Source organism: Talpa occidentalis, unplaced genomic scaffold (genome assembly GCF_014898055.3).
Source record: "Talpa occidentalis isolate TD23 unplaced genomic scaffold, MPIMG_talOcc4v2.1 talOcc4.9, whole genome shotgun sequence".
Classification (NCBI taxonomy): Eukaryota; Metazoa; Chordata; class Mammalia; order Eulipotyphla; family Talpidae; genus Talpa; species Talpa occidentalis.
The window spans coordinates 10,991,856-11,011,026 of record NW_023605305.1 but is presented as its reverse complement, the minus strand read 5'-3'; the positions used below and the strand labels follow the sequence as shown (position 1 = coordinate 11,011,026).

General features: G+C 55.0%; 1 long non-coding RNA gene across 2 annotated transcripts; it reads right to left on the bottom strand.

Moving 5' to 3' along the window:
- Nucleotides 1-8,727: 8,727 nt before the first annotated feature.
- Nucleotides 8,728-12,483, bottom strand: LOC119236542 (uncharacterized). Of its 2 annotated transcripts, XR_005123088.2 has the most exons (4): nucleotides 12,347-12,483; nucleotides 11,524-11,591; nucleotides 9,631-9,937; nucleotides 8,728-8,844 (listed from the first exon to the last, which is right to left on the bottom strand). It is a non-coding gene; the product is annotated as an uncharacterized LOC119236542 (long non-coding RNA). The 2 variants fall into 2 exon arrangements; XR_008550247.1 differs by lacking the exon at nucleotides 8,728-8,844 and having other exon boundaries at nucleotides 9,457-9,937.
- Nucleotides 12,484-19,171: the final 6,688 nt, after the last annotated feature.

Sequence of the window (19,171 nt, the reverse complement as noted above, 5' to 3'; positions counted from 1 at the left end):
GCGATCCTCAGAGGCTCCCAGGCCTGGGCTGAGCTGGAAGAGCAACAGCCCGGGAGGCCCCCGGCGGCGGGAGGGAGGGAGGTGCGCGGGAGGAGGGCACCCGGGGAAGGATGGGGGGCCAGGAAGGATGCCGCCTGTCCCCTTCTCCAGCCAAGCGCCTCCCCAGCTCCAGCTTTCTCTCGCGGCCTGTTCTCCCTCCCCCTCCCCCTCCTCCCCTCCCCCCCTCGTCTCCCCTCCTTCTCCCTCCCTCCCCCCTCTCCTCCCCTCCTCCCTCCCCTCCCCTCCCTCCCCTCCTCCCTCCCCTCCCCCTCCTCCCCCTCCTCCCTCCCCTCCCCTCCCCTCCCCCCTCCTCCCCTCCCCCTCCTCTCCTCCTCCCTCTTTCCCTTCCCCTCCCCTCCCCTCCCCTCTTCCCCTCCTCCCCTCCCTCCCTTCCCCCTCCTCTCGCCCCATCAACGCTCTTTCCTGCCACCACTAGAGGGCGCCGCGGTCCCCCGGGATTTCGAAGCCTGGGACCCGCGGGGGCGCCTCGGGGGTGGGTGGGGCAGGGGACCCGAGCGGGGCGGGTGCTCAGTAGAGCTGGGCAGGTTCTGGTCTGTCTGGAGCCGGGGGCAGGTCTGGGCTTCCCCCGGGGCTTGAGGATGTCACGACAGCCTCCACCTCGCCACCTTAAGGGGAGGAGGTTTTGAGGGAGGTGGGGGCTCCCCTGGATCCCCAAAGCAGGGCCCTTGGGTTTCCACCCCTCCTCTCCAACCCCAGAGGGGTGGGCTGGCCCAGGGCAAGTCACAGCATCGCTCAAGCTTCAGTTTCCCTATGCGCGGGGGCCACCACCCCACGCGAGCTGAGAGGTTGGGTGGAGGGACCCGCGGGAGCGGATGCCAAGGCCTCAGCGGGTCGCCAGGCGGTCAGTCATGTGCGTAGTCGCCTCCTAAGTGCCAGGGCCTCTGCTAGTTTCTGGCCGACAAGATGGACCCGGGGCTTATCATCATGGGAATTTCAAAAGGGATGACATTATTATACATCCGTGAAAAGCTATTTTAAAATTCTGAAGTCATTATAAATGTGCGCGATGGGTTGCAAAAGGCCAGTTATAGGCGCCTTGGGGATGCAGACGGGGCCTGGCGCCCGGCTAAAAGCAAAGGGTGAGCAGTCCAGGCGCACAGAGGAGAGGGCCAGGGCCCTGCCAGCAGAAGGAGCAGCAGCTGCAAAGGTGCAGAGGGAGGAAGAGGCAGTGCCGGGGGGTCCAGCAGTGGGGAGAGTGAGAAAGCTCCGGCGTGGCTTGAGTGGGCGAGTGGGGGGTCAAGGGTGGAGGGTGTGAGGCAAGGGGACCCTGGAGACCCACGTGTGCACAGTCAGAGGCGTGAGGGGGAGGAGCCGGGCATGGCTTTCAAGGTGAGGAAGTTTCTGAGCAGAAAAGTGGATCTTCTTCCCCAGGAGCCTCAGAGCAACGGCAATTAAAACAGCACCTCGAGAACATTCTGGTGGTCGCATCTTGGTGCCGGGGCTCCGATGTGGACAGGAGGGGGTCCTAAGTGGGCAGGGAGGCTGGGCCCGCCTCGCAGCATGTGCGGCAGGACGGAGAGTCGGGGTGTCCAGTCCTTAGAAGAGTGTTTCCTGTACTGTTGCCTCGCTCTGCCCACCTGTGGAGTGGGGCGGGCTGGTCCACCTCCCAGGCGCCCTGTGACAGCGGCTCTGAACTCCTTGCCAGAGTTTGCTGGGGCCAGGGGTGGTTCCTGGGCTTCCTATCAAGCTGGTCTCTGCATCCATCAGCAGTGAGACAAAGTTTGAGCCCTGCTTGTTGTTAGCCCTGTGCCAGGTATGGGGGTGTGGTGGGGTGTGGTGCAGCCTTGGGACTCAGGGTTCCAGCTGCAGGGAGCGCTCAGACTAGCTGGAGAGACAGCTCTCGTGCATGAGATCATTCTGAGGTCAGAGAAAAAAAGAACGTCCTGTCTGCGCACTCCCTCCTCCTTTTCCCTCCGCTTGCCCAGCTCTCTCCTCCCCACTCCCTCCATCCCTCCTGCCGTGTGTCTGGCTGCATCAATGTGTTCAGGTGTCCCTCTGCCCCTGGGCATGCAGCCTCCCCCTCAATCCTTGCCTCATCCCTGGGAGATGGCTATTATTATTGCCCCCAGTTTACAGATGAAGAAACTGAGGCTCCGAAAAGTTGACTGACTTTCCCAAGATCACATCCTTACTAAAGGTCAGGTCCAGAATCAGGCCCAGATCTCTCTGAATCTACGCCTGCATCCTGAGCACTAGGGATGCACATGGACCACTGCAGCCTTACCCAGCGGCCACCAAGGTCGTAACTTAAGCAACTGCTGTGCATCCTGGAGAGAGGGTGTGGGAGAGTCTAAGGTTCTTTTAAATTATAAAGATGGAAAATATGAAGATTGGGGAAGTAGGCACCCATCAGTCACTCACTCTTCAGTGTGAATTAGTCACTTCTTTCTTGGCACTGAAATCGAGTGTAAGAGGGAGCAGTAATAAGGGAGCAGGTCTGACTAAGGCTGGGGTGTTGCTGCGGCAGCAGGAGGGAGCAGGCAGGGAAGCCTGCAGGGTGATGCTCCTGCTAGAGACATCCTCTTGGACTCCCTGATTCTTGAAATACTCTAAATTCCTTAACTCGCTGTGTGACCCTGAGCAAGTCCCTTCTCTTTGAGGAGTGTCTCCCATCTGTCCGGTGAGGAAGTCTTCCAGGTTAGAAAGTCAGTCTGACTCTTTCCCTTGGGGGTTCGATTTGAGGTGGCTGTAACTGGCATCAGAGGCCCAGGGGTAGCCCCGAAGTCCTGTTCTTCCTCCAGGTGGCTGCAAAAGAGTGGTAATGGCCAAGCTGTCTAGTAACTGGGGTGCTGGCAGCTTTGGGGGCTGAACCAGCTTGTTTGGAGCCACGGCCCACGGCTCCTGCACCCAGGCTTGTGGAACCATTGCTCAGAGTTGGCACCTTCATGGTCCATGATGAATTTGATGGTGACCCAGCCAGAAGCAGAAATGAGAGCCAGCATCCTGGAGGAAGCTGGGCTCAGATGGGGCCCCCTTAGCCGTGGAGGAAGGAACTGGCTTCTTTTAGCTTTGTGGACCCAGATAAGCTGCTAAACCTCCCTGAACCTCAGTTTCCTCATTTGAACAGTGGGGCATCCCCACCACCCCACCTCCGAGGGTCCTTGAGAGGATTAGGAGTGTAACAGGGTGGTCCCCAGGAAAGGGGGAGGTTCCCTGCCCCACCCAAGGGAGGGTGGAGCTGAGCAGGAAGAGAAGCTGGAGAAGAGACTGAGGAAGGAAGCAGGATGGAGCCAGGAGACCTGGAGGAGGCACATGGAGCCTAGAGACATGTGAAGAAACTGCGCTTGTCTTTTGGTCGTGGACGGGGTGACACAGATGTGGGTGAGACCCGTGGGGAGGTGACCATGGCAGCTTTTATCTTGATGTTGATTTTGCTCTTTTCCTTCCGGGCTTGTCCGGTTGTTTGTGACCCTTTTCTGTGGGTCCCCACTGAAAGATGTTTTAGACTTGTGGCAGGCTTTGGGGCCTTGCTCTGGGCCGATCCCATATGGATGGAGTTTTACCCACGAGGGGACGGGTAACTTTGGGTGCTTCATTTAGAAACTAGACTCTTTGCCTTACCTGTATTGTTTCCTAGTTTTATTAAAGTTCCTTCCCATTAAAGTCTCCTATGTTTTGTGTTGATGCGGCGGATGGCAGAACCCATTTAGAATAGGCAGGTTTGCGGGGTTTGGGCTGCCCCTCTCCCTGTCCTATAACAGGAGGGGGCATCAGTGGAGCTGCCTGGTGCAGTAAATGCTAGTGGGGTCTGGGCCAGCGCCAGCCCTGACAGGGCTTCCCCACTCAAAGGCCTGTTTCCTGTAGACCATTCAGTAGTCACTGGAGGATTCCCCCTTGACACAGAGCACAGAGGCCCTGATCTGCACGGTAGCGGCAGGCCGGGCCAGAGCTACACTCGCGGAGCCATGCCAGGGCCCGCCCTCGGCCACATGGATTCTCCACAAGTGACTCTAAGGGGCCTGCCCAGCCTTCTGCCCGCCTTCCCCTCCGCTCCCTGCAGCCTCCCTCCCCTCCAGCTGTGTGAAGAATGGGCGAGGCCCCAGACCAGATGTTTTATCTTTAATCCCCCAAAGTTTTACTTTCCATCAAAGTTAGATGCACTCGTAGTTTAAGACTGAAAATCAGCTGTCCCTGACCTCAGGCCACCCCCCCCCCCCCCCCCCCGCCCAGCCAACCACAGGGTTGGTTTCTTGCACCTGAATCAATGCTGACATTCTCAGCACCACCCTGGTCTTGCTACTTGAATTTTTATTTCTTGTTCGTCTGACTTTTTTTGTTTTTGTTTTGTTCACTCTGAATGACATGCCACGTAATTCACCCACGGCGAGTGAACAAGCCAGTGGTTAGAACATTTACACAGAGGTACAATTATTGCCACCATCTATTTCCGGGTGTTTCCCTCACCTCAAAAAGAGGTGATTCTTTTACGGTCACTACTCCTGAGCAACCTCTCATCTACTTCCTCTCTCTATTAGTCTGTTCTGGGTATTTCATATACAAGGCTCATCGAGTCCAGGGCTGCTTTCTCTCAGCAACATGTTTTCAATGTTCATCCATATGGTAGCATGTTCCAGTCCTTAATCCTTTTTTATAGCTGAATAATATTCCACCGAGTAGATAGACTACATTTTGCTTATCCAGTTCTCCAGTGATGGGCATTTGGGTTGTTTACAGCATTTGGATATGGAGAAAAATGCTGCTGTGAGCACTTGTGTGGACATGGGCATTCATTATTTTTGGGGTATGTGACACCTAGGGGTGGTATTGCTGTATTAGGGGATAACCATATGTTTAAACTTTCGAGGAATGCGGGACTGTTTTCCACAGCAGCTGCACCATCTTACATTCCCATTAGTAGTGTTTGAGGTTTCTAGTTTTTCTATATCCTTGCCAACACTTGTTATTATCTGACTCATTGACTATAGCCAGCCTGGTGGGTGTGAAATGCTATCACATTGTGGTTTCAACTTGTGTTTCTGTGATGACTAACGATGTTGATTGTCATGCCTTTTTGGACATTTGTATATCTTTGGCGAAGTGTCCATTCGGATCCTTCGCCCATGTGAAATTTAGATTGTTTGCACTTGTTGGTGGAGTTTAACATGAGCTAATATTTCTGCTCCCTTGCCTGGCTTTTCTGTTTGTTAACCTCTTGCACAACCATGGCATATTTGTCAAAACTACGAGAACAGCATTGGAACATGATGATTAACTCACCTCCAGACTTTTTTTGTTCTAGATTATTTGGATTTCCTGGGTTTTCTCACTAATGTCCTTTCTGTCCCAGGATCTGATCTAGGATCCCACGTGGCTTGTAGCTTCATGCCTCTTTAGTGCCCTCTGGCCTGTGACAGTTTCTCAGTTTTTCCTTGTTGGTTTTTTTTTTTTTAAGATTTATTTATTTATGCATACAAGAGCTGGGGTACAGGCCAGAGTTGTGGGGGGGTGAGAGGATTCACCAGAGACAGAGTGGGGAGCAGAACAGGTGGATCTACCGAAATACACTGCTGAGGGGAGCAGTGGGCGAGTCAGGAGAGGTCTGCTGCGCCATGTGGGTTGCTCCCTGGCCACCTGGGTATTGAACTTGTGCTGCAGAGGCTGCAGATTGCTTCATAGTGCGTGCTTAACCCCTTGCGCCACCAGGGAGGCCCTTTTTTTTTTTTTTTAATTGATTTTTGCGTAGAAGAACTGGGGTGTAGGCCAGAAGTGCTGGGGCAGGGTGGTGGTGGAGAGAGGATTCACCAGAGACAGAGTGGGGAGCAGAACAGGAAGATCTACTGAAATACACTGCTGAGGGGGGCAGCGAGGAGACAGGAGAGGTCTGCTGCGCCATGTGGGTCAGCTCCCTGGCTGGGGATTCAACTCAGACCTTAGTGGTGATAGCGCTGAGACTCAACCCTTAGGCCACCAGGGAGGCCCCTTTCCTTAGTTTTCATGAAGTTGATGCTGTTGTGGAGCCCTGGCCAGCATTTTATGGACTGCTCCTTAATTTGGGCTTGTCTGATGTCATCTCATGGCGAGAGTGGTGTTATGGGTGTGTGGAAAGCACACCATAGGGATGAAGCATCATACTGGGGGAACGCGACACCCACATGACATTGCTGGTGGTGTGACCCTTGACTGCTTGGTTCAGGTGCTGCCTGCCAAGTCTCTCTCCTGACAAGGCCAAGAACCGACATTTAAGTGTTTAGTGTGTCCTGCCCACTGGTGTGGGTGTTAGCTCACAGTCCTCACTGCTACCCAGGAGGAAGATGCTCTTACCATGTCCATTTGAAGATGAGGAAACTGGGGCACAGAAGGTGAAAGCCCGCTACTTGAGGTTACATAGCTATAGAGTGTTGTTCCCCCAAATCTGGCTGGGGCCGTGTTTGAACCACTGCTCAGGATGTCTGTGCTGAGCTGAGCTCTCTCGCTGCCCACCTGGATTCCTGCTCCAGCAGTGATAGTGAATTGGCTCTGAATAAAAATCTGATGAGTGGGTGAGTGAATAAATGAAGGACTACCTCAAACAGATGATACTGGGGCTGGGGGCAGGTGTGGAGGGTTGTGTACCCCATTGGCTGGGCTACTCCCTTATCACCTTCTTTCCAGTCTTTGAGGGGCCTCCCCCCCGCTTGGAGTACCCTCTTTACAGCTGATAATCTCTAAGGCCCTCCTTGCAGTTTTAGCCATCCATGGCGTCTGAAAGCAGTGCACAGATAGGCAGTGCTGGGGTGCCAGGGAAGTGGTTTAGTCGACTTGCCTACTTGCTGCTGTAAACATGCCAAGCACATTCCTGCTCCGGGGCCTTTGCACATGTCTCCTCTGTTTGAAATGCTTTGTGTCACTCAGTTGGTTTGTCTGATTTGCTTCCTTTCTTTCAGGCCTTTGCAGAAATGTGGTTTTCTCGGTTGGAGTCTTCCTTGATTATTTATCATACACCCTTACCCCAGCTCTCTTTAGCACCCACTTAATTTTTTTGCATAGCACTCATGAGCAAATTGCATTCTTTTAATTTTACTTCTTTATTGGTTGATTATCTGTATCTCTTGACTAAAAAATTATAAGCCCTCTGAGGACAGAGATTTTGGTCTGTTCTGCTCATGGTTGTGTGTTGAGTGCCTGGAACAGCACTTGGCACAGAGTAGGTGCTCTGAGAACACCTATGCATGTGTGCTGAGCTTGAAGCCAGGCTCCCTCCATCATCATAGCCTTGATGAGACAGTCCAAAGGCAAGGCATGTGGCACGCTGACATTGACTTGAGCGCTTGAAGTGGGTCATTTGACAGATTATAGATCTACTTAACCCTTCAGTCCCTCAGCCCCGTCACATAAACTCCAAGCAGAAAGAGGTGTTTTGTGAACAAAATCTGTTTGCTTGTGAACAAAATGTATTTACTGTGTTGTCTCGCACATGCTAAGGGCTCAATAGATGTTGAAAAAAATATCAAAAAGAGCCCACAAAAACACGGTGTCTTTTAAAGTAATCTACAGATTATCTCTTTTCCTTGTGGTGCTTGCAATTTCCACAGACCCTCAATGGCAGCAGACAATAGGGGGGTAACCTTGACCTTTGGAACATATTTAACAAAATTGCTTTTTTCTCCTCCTCCTCCTTCTTCTCTGTCTCTGTCTCTCTGTGTCTCTCTGTCTGTCGCTCTGTCTCTGTCTCTGTCTCTCTCTCACACACACAGTGGTGGGGAACAACATCTGCGAACACAGATGTTGTGTTAGTGACTTGACTGACCTGAAAGGAACAAGCAGGGAGAAATCAGGTGACTCTCCAGGGGAAGCAGTGAAAATATTATGCAATTTAATGTATTTACTCACAAATAGTTTGCTCTGATCTGAGGCTCTGGGGAAACTGGGGTGAGTCTGGCAGTGTGAATAGAGAGTGGGGAATAGAGAGAGATTCCCTTGCTCCCCCTCTGTGGAGGGTGTGTGGAAAACTGAGTCTCCAGGTGCCTTTAAAAAAATGGTGTTTGGAACCTACTGTGTACAGGCAGATTTACAACCAAAGACCTCATTTCATCCACATCATGGTTGTTTCCTCTTTTTTGCAAGAGAGGAAATGGAGGCACGCAGCGGTCAAGCGACTAGTTGGAGGCCGCAGGGTTGGTCAGGGCAAGAGCTGGGACAGGGCCCCTGCGGCCTGGCTTCTCCTCCTGCCCATCCTGCTGTCTCCCTGCCCGGCCTTAGCCGGTGCTGCCCTCTCCAGGTGTGGGGCCTGCTCTCATGCGGGGTACAGGTTGCTCAGCCCCAGACAGTGTGGTGGACTCAGAGGCCTCTGGCATGTCACTCCTTCCCCGGAATCCCTCACAGGTTCCAGAAGGCCTGTGTCATGGTGTGCACCGTGACCCTGCCAGCTCAGCTGCTCCACAGACTGGGGTGGGGGAGGAGGGTGAGGCAGAAACCAGGGAGAGACATGTTCTAATGTGCACGTGTCCGCCTGGAAATGAAATGCCTTTTAATTTCAGCATCTGCTTTTTTCTCTCCCCCTGTGATGCTGTCTGCTGCCAGAGGCCCTTGGCCACAGGATGCGTGTTAAACAAATCAAATAAAGCCTTCGTTTGGCTGGCTGCTTGCTCCCTGGAGCTCCGCCGGCCTGGGAGGCTGACCTCATTCAAGCTGCTCACCTGTGTGCAGGGCAGGGCGGGTGGGGCCGGAGAAGGCGAGGCCTGTCTGGTTCCTGAGGAGTGACAGATGTGCCTGAGACCCTGTCCGAGACCTGGGTGCTGGTTCCAGTTCTGCCACCATCTTAGTTGGACCTCAGGCAACCTCTGGACATGTTGGATCTTAGTTTTTCTAGAGGATTAGACTAGGTCAGTGAGTTTTATATTTATTTAAATAATAAAACTCTTTTTCCTGGGGTGGAATGGGCTATGGGCTGGAAGGGACCTGCTCTTGGTCACTACTTTGACCTTCTGGGTGTTTAAGATGGCAGACTTGTTTCCACCTCAGGACCTTTGCACTGACTTTCCCTTTGGCATGAATAGCCTTCTTCTAAAATGATCTGTAGAGGGCCTCCTTGGTGGGGCAAAGGGTTAAGATGAAACCTATGAAGGTGTCCACAGCTACTTGCAGCACAAGTTCGATCCCCGGGCAGGGAGCTACCCACATGGCGCAGCAGACCTCTCCTGACTCGCCCGCTGCTCCCCTCAGCAGTGTATTTCAGTCAGTCTGCCAGTTCTGCTCTCAACTCTGTCTCTGGTAAATCCTCTCACCCCCACACCTCTGGCCTCTACCCCAGCTCTTGTATGCATAAATAAACCTTAAAAAAATAAAATGATCTAGAGTGCTGGCCCTTCTCTTGTCGTTCAGGACCTTGGATGTAGCTTCCTCAGACAACCGTCCTCAGAGAACCTGCCTGTCCGTGGATGTCCAGCACCATCCCTCCACCCCCGTTTTACTCTGCCCACTGCACTTATCACTCCTTGATATTTTCTTGTGTCTTCACTTGTTCATGTGTTTATGGTCAGTTTCCCCCACTAGCTTCTAGGTTTCATGATGGTGATTTTTTCTCCTCCACAGAGTGACGGTGAGGGGCTCTAAAACTCCGATGAGCAGATAATGAATAAATGAAGAACTAACTCAAACGATGAAGGAGCGATTACTCTGGCTTGGGACAGGTGTGGGGGCTGTGTGCCCCACTGGCAGTGCCACCTCCTCATGAACTTCTTCCTCCTGTCTTTGAGGGCACTCCCCATCTTGCCTTGGGGCACCCCTTTTGGACTTGATAATCTCTGAGGCCCCCCTTGCAGCTTCAACCATCTGTAGCCTCGGAAAGCAGTGTACAGCCAGGCAGTGCTGGGGTGCCAGAGAAGGGTGAGGTGGGGGCTTCAGTTGTCTCCCAGGCCCTTAGCCTGGCTCAGAGGTTTAGAGACAATGCCAAGAGTCCCTGGAGAGGAAGAGAAGCAGAGATGTGGGTCTCCTCTGGACACCCCCAGAGCCCAGCAGGCTGGCGGGGTCAGGGGAGTTAGATGGGTCTGCTGTTGGGGTGATGATCATGCCTGATTGTGGCATGTGGAGCTTGGCACTGACGCTTTGGACGAGGCAATAGAATCTTCTAAAGTAAGGCCTTCCGTGTGGCCAGTCAAGGGGAGCAGGCAGATGTGCAGGCAGGGCTACTGGGGAGAAGGAGGCTGAGAGGGACAGGGCCTGGTCCAGGGCGGTGGGGGTGGAGTGAGGGTGGGATTTGGGAGAGAAAGGGGGACTGAGAGTGGAGCCAGCCTGGCAGTGAATTAGGGGGTGGGGCAGGGAGAAGGGGGCATCCAAGACAGTGCAGAAGGATAATGATGCTCCTGTGCGGGGTCCTTCTGCATGACTGTGTTGGCAGAGATGGTGGGGGGCTGGATTGTGGAGAGGGAGGGGCCTCCTCCCCCCTGCCCTCGGCTGGGGTGGTGCTTCTTCATAACTCAGTTACTCTCACCTCGGGGTGCCTGGGCAAAGACCAGCCTTTGGGGCCACCTTCCAGTTTGAACCCCTCCCCCCGGCCCCAGGATTAATGTGCTGGTGGTGCTCCCCATGGGCCTTGGCACAGTGTGGGAGGACTCAGCGTTGATTGATTCCCACAGCAGAGAGCAGCGCACCCTGGAGCCACTGGGAGCACTGGTCCCCACTGGAACCCCTCTGATGAGGAAGGCTGCGTGTGACAGGCACATCTGTGATGGTCTGCATCTCCTGAGGTCTAAGGTCAAGGTTAAGGTCATCTAAAACTCCACCCCACAGGTCTTCCCTTGAGCCTCTTCTCCAACACAAGCTCTATAGTCCTCCCAGTTAGACTGAAAACCATGTCTGAGAAGAAGCAACTTAAGGAGGAGACAGGAATCTGAGGCCATATCGTAGGGTTTAGGGGTGCTATGTGGAGAGTGTGCTGAGATTGGCAGAAATTGAGGGTATTCTTTGGATATTAGAGTGTGTTCAGGACCTTGGGGATCGTACCTCCTGAAATTTGAGGACAGCTTATGGAATTCCAAGCTTGTTCTGGAACTCTGGGCTCTGTTTCAGAATTCCCAGGGATGTTGAGAAACCTAGGGTGGATGCTGGCATTCTGGGACATATTCCAGAACTCTGGGGCCTGTTGCAGTCCTGGGCTGGCTCCCCATCATTCACCTCCTAGGACTCGTCTTATCTGCTGTGATCTGCCCGTAACATGGTTACAGGGAAGCAGTTACTATGGCAACTGTAACCAGGGAGTGTATCAACTCCCAGAATTTACTCTGAGCCTCTGACATTTTAGCTGATGGAGAAGCGCAGTCAGCTCCTGAGGGCCTGATGAGCAGGGAATCCTGCCAACCCCTTCTTTGTACCTCCCTTCCCCCAGCCTTAAATTACCTCCCAGCAGGCCCCTGGATCTAGCTGCCCGACACTCCCTTGGGCAAATGAATATTCAAAAGCAGCCAAAAAGTGTATTCAAATCGTATAAACTTCTGCCTGCCTTGTTCCATTTGAATGCATTAGCATCTTCTGTTTTGTCCCATTTACCTGCCAGGAAAGTGAAGGGTAATTCCAGGAGCAGAGAATAAATGCTTTTCTCAAGTTGCTTTAACATCCTAGGTAGGGAAAGAAAGAGGTGGGGCTTGGACTCCTCACTTTATAGACTGGGCCCCTTAGAAAGACTCACAGGACCCCAAAATGCCAGAATCCACCTGCTGAGGCTGTGGTCCAGGGAGGCGGAGTACAGCAGAGAAGTCGCAGAGCTAGGTGAAAATCCAGGTTTTCTGACCCCCAGTTTCAACCTCACCCCCAGTGCTATATGAGTAGGTTTTGTTACCCAAAGTCACTTCTCTTTCCACAAAATCATGGACTATCATGTCTGGAAAACCAAGGAGAATCATGTGGGCTCTGCAGATGGGGAAACTGAGGCCCAGATCCATCCTTCTGATAGTTTGTTAGTGACAGAGCAGAAACCTGGCTTTCAGGCTCCCAATTTCTCCTGAGTCCTTGCTTTCACACTCACCTCTCCTACCCTATGCTCTCCATCCATCCCCCCAACCCATCCATCCATCCATCCACCCACCCACCCACCCCCATCTACCCACCCCATCTACCCATCTATCCCATCATCCAGCCAGCCACCCAGCCAGCCATCCATCCATCCATCCATCCATCCATCCATCCATCCATCCATCCATCATTCATCCATCCATCCATCCATCCATCCATCAATCCACCCACCCACCCACCCCCATCTACCCATCTATCCCATCATCCATCCATCCATCCATCCATCCATCCATCCATCCATCCATCCATCCATCCATCCATCCAAAAAGACATTATGTAACCGCTGAGTGCCCTCTACCACCTTGGATTGATCTTAGGAAGATCATGGCTGGAGCTCGTCTAAGGTCCAGACCTTCTGGTCAACCCCATCTCATTCAACTTCCCTCCTACCAAATAGACATTCTACTATCCAAGACCCGCATGTGGTCACCAGGCTCCTTCTAGGCACTCCTCCTGCCGACAATGTTCCTCCTGCCTACAATGCCCCATACCTCACAATTTATTTGAACCCTACTCATCCTTTATGACCACAAAGAGCCCCCCTTGCACCAGGAAGTTTTTCATGCTGCCTTGCTTTAGGGCAATCCCCAAGAGGCCTCTAGCGAAGCAGCCTTTGCTCTCCAAGTAAGACTCACAGCAGCGATGGAGCTAGGATTATTTTTTTCTGAGAAGATGCATTTCCTCAACTTGTGAAGGGCAGACTGGGACGTGGTGGGGCCTTTGAGTATTTCCCGAGGGGGTGTGACTTCCTTGGAGACAGTCCCTTTCTGGGAAAACAGGTTGCTCCTGGAGGCCTGCGCTCCTGCGGGCGCCCGACTCATCTTCAGCGTGTTTCTCTTTCCTGAACAGCTGGCCTGTGGGAGGAGGTTTACACCTCGAGCACCTTACCCCCCATTATCTGTTTTCCGGAACAGAGATTTCCTTCCATCATGGTGGTTCCTGGAGAAAAACTCAGCCCGGCCCTTCCTCACCTCAACAGAAATCAAAGCACACGTACATTTCATGTCAGTATCCTCCCCTACACACACAGGCCCCGGGTGTGCGCATGAAGGCCCCTGTTCACGTGGAGGGGTGTGTGTGTGTGTGTGTGTGTGTGTGTGCCTCAAATGCACACAGCGCTCGTCCAGGCCCCAAGTGTTTGTACCTGCTATATCGTCCTTCCCTGTGGGTAGCAGGGTCTACACGAGCGTGAGGCTTACACGAGTGGGCAGATTTACACCTGTACCCCACAAGGGGCCTCTGTCGGGGGCACATTCACCATGGGCACGTGTTTGTACCCTGCACACTCCCAACGGTGTGAAAGTGCAGAGTCGTGTGCCTCCACGGCAGCTGACGCTCACATCCCGTGTGCCAGACTCTGTGCCTGTGGGGTGTCTGAGCCCTTAAAACACACACACACACAGGGCTGTGTTCTTCTTCCCATTTTCAGGAAGGTAGAAACTGAGGCAGCGGGAGGTTACATAACCTGCCCAGATGCCCACGGCTAGGAAGTGGGCGAGCTTGGGCCTGACCTCAGGCTGGGGGCTCGGTGTCCACATGCATAACCGCAACACGAACTTGGCAATGAGAGTGTCTCTGCAGGTGTCTCAAGGATCAAGCCAGCTGGTAGCCTGGCCTTTCCTTCTCACAGGAGTGTACTTGGGGGCAGTTTTGCCCCGGGGTGTGAAGACAGGCAGGTGGTGAGAGTGTGCACCTGGCAGGCTGCCCACTTGGCAGGCTGCCAGGAGCATTAAGCTTTGTTAAGGGATCCCTGCCCTGTGGCCCCTGAGCCTGCCTTATGAGCACTGACCACGTGTGGCCTTTTCTTTTTTCAAATCCCAGGGCCCCAGGGCCGTGCTGAGACCCCTTTCCCAGTCAGGGAGCTGAGACTCAGGCCACCTCCCCAACTCTCCCTAGGAGTCAGGCTGCTCCCAGAGCCCCCACCCCACCGTGCTCCCCTTGTCACTCCCCTCATCTCCTCTTCTTGAGACCACTTTTGAGGACAGATGCCTCCTCCAGGAAGCCCTCCTGGAGCAGTCTGATGGAGGTAGCAACACCTTCCCACAGCAGCTGCATTGTACTTGGGAGCTCCCTGGGTCCTACTTCTGGCGCTGCTTCATCTCAGCTGTGTGACCCTGGGTGAGTTTATGGACCTCTCTGAACCTCAGTTTCCTTCTCTGTAAAATGGGGGTAATATTTGACATCAACCCCCAGAGGTCATGGGAGATTATGTGAGTGAACACGTGGGAAAGGCTTAGCCCAGCCCCTGGTGCTCAGCTACCACCTTCCTCGTTGTTTCAGCCTCACCGGCGAGCTTCTGCCTGGTTGCTTGCCGGCCTCCCTGGCAAGGCATTGTGCTCCCCGAGGACAGGGTCATCACTTATTCCTCTTTGTCCCAGGGCCTGGCTCGGTCCCTGTTGATTGAATGTCTGATGAGGAAACCCCACTCTCCCCCAGTGGGACAGATTCTGTCTATGAGGGGCTAAGCCCCATCTCTCTGCCTTGGGGTGGGGTGAGGCTGTCTGCTCCCTGCCAGGGATGCAAAGTAGGGCAGGCCTCCCCAGGGGGGTTGCCGTGGCAACAGGAAAGTTCTGCTCAGAGGCAGACACACAGGGTGGGTTGGGAGGCACAGGCAGGCGCTGTCGCTGCCCAGAGTCAGCGGCACATCTGTAAAATGGGGGCTGGGCTCCCAGCTCATGATTATGGTCCTATTTAAGGAGTACCTCCATGGGGAAGGCTGTTGAGAGCTGCTCAGTTCTGGCTGCATTATATTATCTTCATCAGCATGAACCTCCGCGGGCAAAGGGTCATTGCGTTGCTCACTGCTGCACCCCAGCACCTTAAACAGTGCCTGGCATACGGTGGGCGCTGGTATAGATCTGCCAAATGAGGAGTTCATCAAAGGAGGTGGGGACAGCTCAAGGTCCCGACATCTTGAATCCTACCAGGTCATGATTCCCAGCTGTGGTTTTTTCCTTCGCGTCCCCTCGATGCCATCCCACCAGCCTCCCCATGGACCCCAGAGTTCCACCTCCCACCCTAGTTGTAAACTCTAGGGGGCTGAACTGGGTTCCATCCAGTCTTGGGAAAACTGTCCTAGGCTGGGATTCTCGGACTTGGCAGGTGGCAGAAACTTGGGGTCAGGGAGGTGGGGGTGGGCAAAGTGGACAGAAGGAATCCAGGTCCCTACACAGCGCTACTGGTCAGACTCTCTGGGGTGTGGCTCTGTACTTGGGGTTTTCCAAGCTCCCAGGGGCTTATGGTGAGTGGCCAGATTCGGGGACTTCTCTTAGACCACAGCCCCCTGCAGTTGGAGGGTTTTTAAGGGGTAAGGGGTCCCTGGCTAACTTAAGGTCTGATGCCTCTTGTACCCCGGGGAGACTGAGGCCCAGGGAGGGCACATGGCTGGGCCGGTCCCAACTGCTCAACTTCTGCGCGTCAGCGTTCCCACCCGCCCTCCTGCGTTCCTCGTGGTGGCCTGGCTTCTCCTGCGGCCCGACTGAGCGGCTCTCGCTCTGCGTCCTGGTCAAGACTCCAGGCAGCAGGGAAGGAGCAAGGTCATAGACCGCCGGCCTGGGTGTGCGGCCTGGTCCTTCCTTCTCACTTCCCGGGCGAGTGCCCACCCTCTGGAGCACCAGCCTCTTCCTCCGGAAAATGACCCATTTCATAAAGAAGTGGACGCGAGCATGGCCCTCACAGCCAGGGGCCTGGTTCAATCCTGGCTGCACTGGGCTGGTGGCTGTGCGACCCCAGGCAAGGGCCCTCACCTCTCTGAGCTTTAATGACCTCAACTGTAAAACGGGGGAGATGAAACCCAGCTTCATGGAGGTGACTGTGAGGAGTAAGTGTGAGGCTGCCCACAAAGCACACGGTAGGGGTCTCAGCGCAACCGAGTGCCCTTTTTGGAAAAGGCCGGAGAGCCAGGACACAGACGACATCCATTCTGCTCCTCCCCAGGGCTGGGGGAAGTGAGAGAGAAAGCGGGAGCTTTGTGGGCATCCAAAGGCTGCGGCCCAGGGCAGCGGAGGGGAGAGGTGTTTGTTTGAACAGCCAGAGCTGCTGAGAGGCCCCTGGTGTCTGTCCATTAGCTGGTTCCTGCCGAGTCCACTTGGAGGGAGCTGGGGGCTGGGCAAGTGAGGAGCCCTGGCGGCTGCGTGGTCCTCTCTCACTGAAAAGCAGTTTCGAGCTCGTTATCTTACTGTGTCCTCACAATAACCCTGGTCGCTGTTGGCCCAGGGATCAGGCTTCCTGCTTTAGATGGCCGATGGGAGTCCAGCGAGGTCAGCTGGCTCGGCCAGGGCCTCTCAGCCAGCGGCGGCCAGGGGGAGGGAGGCTGTCTCTGAGGGTGTTGAGCAGCCGAGGGGCGTCCCTGCCGACCGAGTCCAGCTGAGCTCCTGCTTGCTGCCGCTCTGAAGCCAGAGCTCAGAGTTCAGATCCTGGCTTCCTAAGGCGTCACTTAAGCCCCGTGAGCCCGGCTTCTTCATCTGTCCAGTGGGGATCCCCACAGCCCCCGGGTTGCTGGGACGGCTCGGCTGTGTGTAAAGGTGGCTTTGCTGTCCTACGCGTGGCTGTGCTGCTTTCAGACGATATCGCCCCTGAATTCACGCCCCCATCTGGTCTCAGTTTTCTCACCTGCCAAATGGGCATGCGACTACCCAGCACCCATTCTGTGCTGGCATCGTGCATGGCACCTGGAAGCCAGGATTCCCTTCACTCTTCACAGCCCAGTGAGGCCTTTTCGACCCTTTCTCAGGACCAGGAAGCCAAGAGGCAGAAGAGTGAGCTGTATCTGCACTACCTGGCTCATGGCCTGATTGCCCAATTCAGACTCATACCTGAGACTCCAGAGTGCGCGGCCCCCTGTGCCTGCCTCAGGGGGGTCCTTAGGACTGGTGAACTTGTGGGGACTTTGGAGTTGGGGTCCTGTCTTGGGGCTGGAGCAGAAGGATCCAGCCTCAGGTGGATACTGCCCCACCTCTCCTCCCACCCTCGGTGGTGACGTCCCCCTGCCCAGCCCTGCTGAGCCCCTGCGTGTCCCCGGCAGGCCCAGCCATGGCAGGATGGCCACTAGCTGGCAGTGAAGCTCAGTGCTGGTCATGACCCTATTTTCATATGGGGCAGCTCGTGGTCTCTCCCCATGTTCAAATCTGCTCCCAGAGCTCCCATTCTGAAGGCAGGAGGATGTTATGTAACCAGGAGTGGGTTATGTAAGGCTATAGCAGGCTCTGGTGGGATGGGGGAAAAGAACAGCCCTCCCCCACCCCACCCCTGTGCTCCCAACCACCTGCAGAAGCCTCCGGAGCAGGGCCAGAGGCTCCCACCCTGCTCAGCTGTGTACCCAGGGACTGAGAACGCCAGCCAGGACCGGAGCAGGAGTGGGGAGGGCGAGGCAGTGGTGTGGAATGCAAGAGCGTTGGCGGCACGGCGGGTCTGGGGTCCTAGTCTGGGGCCCAGCTTGCTCATGAATTGCTCTGATCCCGCCCCCTCTCTGAGTCTTAGTTTCCCTTTCTGGAAAACTGAGGGGTGGCCTGGGCAATCTCTAGGGGCCCTCCAGGGGTGCTGTGTTTTCTTGTCTTGGAAAGAGAGGTCCAGATTTCTAGGTTCTCACCCCCAGGCTGTTGCCAGCAACTTGTGCTTCTTCAGCACATTCTCTGTCTGGGCCCAGGTGCCTGTTTGTCTAACAAGGACATGGGCGCCACTGTTGGCTCCCATGGTGCCAGATGAGCCTGGATTTGGGTTTCTGGAGATCAGCCAGAGAGTGGAGCCAGGACAGCTCACCCCCATTTTCTCCTTTGCTCCCTGAGGGAGTCCTAGCAGGCCAGGCCACACCGCATGGCAACGGCAGTGACGACAAAGACAGCGAGGGTGCCGCGCGGTGCCAGGGCTCAGACCCTGCGCTAAGCCCCTTTGCGTCTGATTCTCGCCAGGCCCCTGTGAAGAGTGTGCTTTGTTATCTTTACTTTACAGATAGGGGTTGAGGCCCAGAAAGGGCAGGCGACCTGCCCAAACCCTCCAGCTAGTCAGTGGCCAAGCCAGGATGTCACCCCAGGCTTGTCTCCAGAGCCTGAGGCGCTGTGAGTCTGCACAGAACCACCTGGAGCTCTCCGGAGCCCAGAGGACGGGGTACGGCCAGATGGTGTAAACAACCCTGTTCTGTGGTCCCCGCTCTGAGGAACGTCCGCCCCCCTCACTCTCCACCCCCGGCCTCTCTGGACTCCCCACCCCTCCTTGTTCCTTTGTGCCACCCACGGTGGCCACGACGGCATCTGGGAAGTGGGCAGCACAGCCTGCAGGCTGTGTGGGCAGTTGGCACTGAGGGTACTTGGGCACTTGGGTTTTTAAATCCCAGCTCTGGCCACCCATCCAGGCTGAAGGGTTTTTCTCTGGGCACCGCTGGCCCTGAGTGGGAAGGCTGGGGACAGGAGTGAGTGGGGCTGCTGCCAGCCGGGGAGATGCTTAGCACCCGTTGGGTCTGTGTCCTTTGGACCTTTGGAGCCCGGGCAGTCTGGGCAGAGACCCCAGGAGTTATGGACCGGTCTGAAGTTTGAAGAAGAAAACCAGGAAAAGCAGGGGAGGAAAGGGGAGTAGAGGGGAGGGTGGCACAGCAGAGGCAGAGCAGCTGCAGGATGGGCGGGAGGGCCCTAGAAAGCAGAGTCAGACACACTCACTCTGAGATGGGGAGCCTGAGGGCCTGAGAAGGAAAGAGTCCAGGCCCCACCGAGAGTAGAGGCAGAGCCAGCACCCAAACCAGAGTTCTTGATCCCTGAGCAGGAAAAATCTTTGACTAACTCTGTTTCCAGGGGAGTCCCTGCTGGGGGGCTCTATTCCTGGGGGGCAGAGTTTCATCTGCCCTGTAGGAGGAGGACAAAGAGAAGGCCCTCCTGTGTGCTCTGAATGCCACCACGTCCGAGGAGCCAGGCACTGGAGATTCTGCAGATTTGAGATGCCAGTCCTGTGCCAGACTGTGCAGGGCAAGGAGCCAGAGGTAACTCCATCCCCACCCTGTCCTGGCGGGGCCTGCCCTGGCTTTGTGCCTGCAGAAGTTGAGATGCTTCCTTGGCATTGTCATTTGTTCTGGGAGGGCCCAAGGGTAGGGCCCCAACTTTCACCCCATAGAGCTGTGCACTGAAGAGCTTTGAGAGGCCCT